Consider the following 6,387-nt stretch of genomic DNA (forward strand, 5'->3'; position numbering starts at 1 on the left):
CAAAGAGCCAACGTTAGTGACACTCACTTTTGTCACTAACGTTGGGAGAGGGCTTCATCACTACGTTAAGAGCCACGTTAACTTAGTTAATGTGGGTTCTAACGTAGGGGCTTAAGGCAATTGGAGCGTTAGTGACAAAGGTGAGTGTCACTAACGGTCTCAAAGGTGACAGATGCCTACGTTATGAGCTACGTTAGCTAAGCTAACGTGAGACCTAACGTAAGGGGGCAAGAGGCAAGCAACATTAATGGGAAAAGTGATTCCCATTAATGTTTGCAAAAAAGGGGCACAAGCCAATGTTAATGGGAAAAGTGAGTCCTATTAACGTTGGCCAAAAATTGAAAAGGAATGTTAGAAGTCACGTTAAGACTTCTAACATTGAGAATAACGTGGGCATATAAAGGAAGAACGTTAGTGGAAAAGGTGAATGCCACTAACATTCTCGCAACCAGAATTGTATTCCACGTTAATCTCACTAAATGCCCAAGCCTAATTCATAATTCTCTGCAAGATGGGCCCACTAAAGATGAGAATTGCTTCAACTCAAGGTCCAAAGCCCACATCCAAGACTTGAAGAACTCACTAGAAGATCATGAAGAGTAGTATATATAGGAGTAGTTTTGAACTAGATAAAAACTTTTGGCTTGGTGGGAGCTACTCTCTGCATATTTTTACTTTTTTGTACTTCTAGCATGGATTCTTCTTTCCTGCCAATTTTGATTCTTAGAGCTATGAACAACTAAACCCCTTTCATTGGGTTAGTGAGCTCTGCTGTAATTTGATAGATCAATATTAGTTTTCATTCTTCTTCTTCTATCTTTTCTCTTGATTTTACTAGAAAGCTTTCAATCTTAATTCCATTGGTTAGTTGTCTTGGAAAAGAAACTCTCCATAATTGGATCTCTTCGGAACCTTGGAAGAGGAATGAAGAGATCATGCTAGAAATGCTTTCTCATGCTGGACCAATTTGGGGTTGGATGGATATGTGACTATAATCCTACCAATACTTGATTTGGGAAATGTATGTGGTATAATCAATGACCATACTTCATCTCCTCTCATGAGCAATTGACCAAGGAATTGGCTATTGATCAAGATTTGAGAGATTGGATTACCAAGGAATTGGAATCCAATCATTTAAGATTGTCAAGGAGATCAATGAATGCATTGATTGAGGAAGAGATGAGAATGAATTTGACTCGGAGAATTGCAACATCTCCTAACCCCAATGATCTCCCCAATTCTGATCTTACCCATTCTCTTTAGTTTCTGCCATTTACTTTTATGAGCATTACCCCAATTCCCCATTTAAGATTCTGCACTTTAATTTCTGCTATTTAATTTCTCGTCATTTAAATTTCTGCATCTAAATCTCAATTCTGTTTAGCTCAACTAGCATAATCTTCTAACTAAAGTTGCTTGACCAATCAATCCTTGTGGGATTCGACCTCACTCTATAGTGAGTTTTACTTGACGATAATTTGGTATACTTGCCGAAGGGAGATTTGTTGAGAGACAAGTTTCCATGCATCAAGTTTATGGCACCGTTGCCGGGGATTGATTTTGAATCAACAATGATTAAGCTAGAAGATCACTAGATTGAGCATTTTTTTATTATTTTTCGTTGTTCTTTTCTGTATTCAGTAATTTACCTTAGTTTGTTTTTAATTTCCTTCTCATTCCCTATACCCTCTCTATTTTTTGTTCTCTTTTTCTTAGTTTATCATAATTCAGCTCACTAACCCACTAATTGTTTGATAAATTGCATCACTCACACTAACAATCATTCTAACAAAAACAGTGTTCACTATATCTCCTGTTGTGCATTCTGTTTGTTGTATGACAGGGAGAAGAGAAGGAATCTCAATATCCTTTGATTCAGAACCTGAGAGAACCCTTTGGAGACAAAAAAAGGAGGCAAGAGGAAAAAGAATTATTGGTGCTAAGGAAAAGGAAGAGTATTTTGAACCCAACATGGAAGAGAATTTGGAGAACAATCATGAAGAAGAAGCTCATAATCATGCCAGAGATGGCCATGCAAACCGGACTGGGCATGAAAGGAGGGTCTTAGGATCCTATATCAATCCTAATCCAGAAAACTGTGGAAGCAGCATTCAGAAATCCACCATACATGCCAACAATTTTGAGCTAAAACCTCAGCTCATCACTTTGGTGCAAAATAATTGCTCATTTGGAGGAGGTGCTCAAGAAGACCCTAACCAACATTTGACCACCTTCTTGAGGATTTGTGACATAGTGAAGTCCAATGGAGTCCACCCCGATGTCTACAGGTTGCTCTTATTCCCCTTTTCACTCAGGGACAAGGCAACAAAGTGGCTTGAATCTTTTACAAAAGAAAGCCTGACAAATTGGGAGGAGGTAGTGAACAAGTTTTTAGCAAGATTTTATCCTCCTCAAAGGATTAATAGGCTAAGAATTGAGGTGCAGACTTTCAGGTAACAAGATGGTGAGACACTTTATGAAGCATGGGAGAGATTCAAAGACTTGACAAGGAGATGTCCACCAGAGATGTTTAATGAGTGGGTTCAACTTCACATCTTTTATGAAGGTCTTTTCTATGAGTTAAAGAAGGCTGTAGATCATTCATCAGGAGGTTCTTTAAACAAGAAGAAAACCATTGAAAAAGCCATAGATGTCATTGAAACAATTGCTGAGAATGACTACTTCTATGCCTCTGAAAGAAGTAACACTAGAGGAGTAATGGAGCTGAACCACATGGATGCACTGCTAGCCCAAAACAAGATGATCACCAAGCAACTAGCAGATCTTGCCAAGAAGGTGGAAGAGAACCAAGTTGCAGCAGCCATCACCTCATCACCAACTCATGAAGGAGTAAACATATGAGAAGAAGGTGACTGAGAGCAAGCCAACTATGTGGGAAATTCACCTAGACAAGTCCATGATCCATACTCTAAAACCTACAACTCTGGATGGAGAAATCACCCCAACTTTGGATGGGAAAACCAACAAGACCAAGGACAAGATCAGAGACGTTCCAACTTCAACTCCAACAACAATGCTACTCATAAAAACACTTCACAGAGATATTACCAACATCCATCTAACCAACCTTCTCAACCACCTAATCTCAACCCATCAGCATCCACAGATGATAGGCTTTCAAAGATTGAGGCTCTACTTGAAACCATATGCAGAGAAGTCCATGACAACAAAGTGTTTAAGGAAGAAGTGCGAGCCAACATCAAGAACCAAGGAGAAAACATCAAGAGATTGGAGTCCCAAGTAGGTTATCTATCTCAACAAATTCCCAAACCCATTGATGGATTCCCCAGTGATACAGGGAAGAATCCAAGAGGAGAACCAAAGAAAGTGAGATGGGAAGAATGCAAAATGATAACCACAAGTGATGAGGGGAGTATGAATGGAGTAGAACACTTCCAAAACAACCAAAGGGAAAGTCAAGAGGAAGGAAGCTATGCAACTCCACTCATATCCAAGGAAGAGCTAAAGAAAAATGAGGTATTGAACCCATATGCACCTTTTCCCCACAGGTTTAAAGGTGGTGTAGCAGGGAGAATGTACTCAAGATTTCTTGATATGTTTGCATCTTTAGATGTAAATATACCATTCATTAAAGCCCTCCAACAGATGCCCTTCTACATTAAGTATATAAAGGAGCTACTAGCCAGAAAAAGTCCATTGAAGGGTAGACAAACAATCAAGATGAACAGAGATTGTAGTGCTCTCATTCAACCAGGACCACCCACAAAGAAACAGGATCCAGGAAGCTTCCACATTCCTTGTGCCATAGGAGAAACAATGATTGACAAAGGGCTTTGTGACTTGGGAGCAAGCATGAACTTAATGCCTCTCTCTCTCACAAAGAAGCTCTAAATCAATGAACTAACTCCTACTGATGTAATTATCAGATTGGCTGACAAAACCCAAAAACAAGCAGTAGGAGTAGTTGAAAATGTGCTGGTAAAGGTTGGGAGCTACTATCTTCCCACAGATTTTGTCGTTTTGGAAATGGATGAAAATTCTATTTACCCCATCATTCTGGGAAGACCATTTCTAGCCACGGCTAGAGCACTCATAGATGTAGAACGAGGAGAGCTAGTGCTGAGAATACATGATGAGCAGCTCGCTTTCAATGTTTACAACCTCTCACGAGGAGCAGATCACGAAGACAATAAGATGATAGAAGAGCCAAACGAGGAAGCACAAACAACACAATTGAAAGCCCCATTGGTTGGGGAGCATAGTCAGGAAGAACCATGTTCAAAGATGATCCAAGAGGAATCAGAACCACCAGATTCATGCAAGATCAATAACAAGAATCTCATAGAGCAAGAATCGATAGAAAACAAGAAAACATCAATGGAAACAAAGAAAAGAGTTCCAAGGACATGAGAAGCAGAAAGATACCTGCAGAAGATCTTTCCCCGGGAGACGAACTTCTCAACGATTTCACTGGAGGCAAACATACTGCAAGAGGGGAGGACTTCAAGCACTATCAACCTCCTTGACAAAAAACCAAACGTCAAGCTAGTGACGCTAAAGAAGCGCTTCATGGGAGGCAGCCCATGTTCTAAACCCTCTCTTCTTTAAATTTCTAATAACAATAGCAATAAGGCAATTTCCATGGAATTTCAAATTAATTTTGACAACTGACAATAAGTCCCTCTACATGCAACTTATAGTACACGATAAGTTTGGTGTTCAAAGCACACCAAGTGTGGTTTGAACACACCTTATGAGGAAAGTTCATTCCCCAAACTTGTTGCAGCATGTGATTACAAACAAGTTTGGTGTACCAACGTGCATGCATGGGATGTTTAATGTTTAATTGATTTGTTTTCAGGGAAGGTATTTAGTCATATAGAAATGAAAGAAAAAGAAAAAGAAAAAGAAACATTTTATTAGTTCACACTTTTTCCCACCAAAAATTCAAATAACCCATTGCATCTACTTTTTGTATATAGGGAATCAAAAAGGACATTGATGGTAATTGATAGGACAATTAATACAAGGAGATTCGGCCACTATACCAAGGAAATTCTACACCTGTCTTTATAGGGAATGTCCTTGGAAGTGTTGCCATGCAACATGGGGAATGGATGGCTTTGGAGACCGAACCAAGACCCTAAAAAAGGAGGTGATCCATGTGATAATCCAATCTCAAAACCCCAACCATCCATTATCAAAACAACACCATCAATCCACACCCTTCAACAATTGCCATCCCTCTATATAAACCCCTTCACACAACTCATCCGTACACACCCTTCATCCCCATTCTTTTCTTTTCACTTCTTTCTCTCGGCCATACATACTTCACGCATACCCTATATACTCACATCTTCTCTTCTCCCTTCAAAACTCATTTCCTCAAGACTCATTCTACCTCAACCCAACCGAACTCCATCCTCAACCCCTTAACCTCTACTATTCAATTCTCACTCATGGCAGCATCAAGCTTCAAGAGGCGAAGAGGAAAAGAGCCAATGGAGCAGCCCTCCTTCGACACTGGGAGATTCAAAACAGCCTTCCATGAGCTCGAATTCGAGCGAATAAAGGAAAAGAAGATTTTGCCCGAGTCAACCTTTCAGTTCGATGAAGATGAGTGTCCACAAATTCGAGAGAAGATTGAAAAGAGGGGTTGGGAAAAGCTCACTAACCCAGAAACAAGGGCAAATGCAAACCTCACCAGAGAACTTTATGCAAATGTGGTTAGAGAAGATAAGACCACAACCCCCACCTTCAAGAGCTATGTAAGAGGAATGGAGGTGGATTTTAACCCCAATGCAATCACTAAAGTTCTCCATTTGAAATTCCCACGTTTTGTTGAGTTTGGTTATCAAGAAAGAATAAATAAAGGTGTCGACAATGATGAATTGGAAGAGATTGTGGGTGATATATGCATTGTGGGATCTGGCTGGGAAAGGTATGCAGATAAGACCTCGTTTCATCAGGAGAGGAGACCTCATCCCAGAAGCCAAGGCCTGGTTTGAGCTTGTGAGACGATCTATCCTTCCAGCAGCAAATAATTCTGAAGTCAATATTACTCGAGCTACCATGGTACATTGCTTGATAAAGGGTGGAAGCATCAATGTGCACGAAATTATAGCTGAAGGAATCCAAGAATCAGCCGAGAAAAAGGATTCAGGTGCCAGACTTTGGTACCCCAGCACCATCCTTAGATTATGCATGGAAAGCCAAGGTAGTCTTTGAGGACAGCAATCCAACTTGTCTAGGTCTTGGAAGATCACTTACACTCTAACGCATCACCCATGTGACTCCAGCTCAACAGCAAAAAAGACCCCATCTAAGGAAGAGGACATCAGAAGAGGCACAAGAGGAAGAGCCTCTCCAAGAAGAACCCCAACCCACGAAACATCATCA

This window comes from Arachis hypogaea, chromosome 5 (assembly GCF_003086295.3).
Source record: "Arachis hypogaea cultivar Tifrunner chromosome 5, arahy.Tifrunner.gnm2.J5K5, whole genome shotgun sequence".
NCBI lineage: Eukaryota > Viridiplantae > Streptophyta > Magnoliopsida > Fabales > Fabaceae > Arachis > Arachis hypogaea.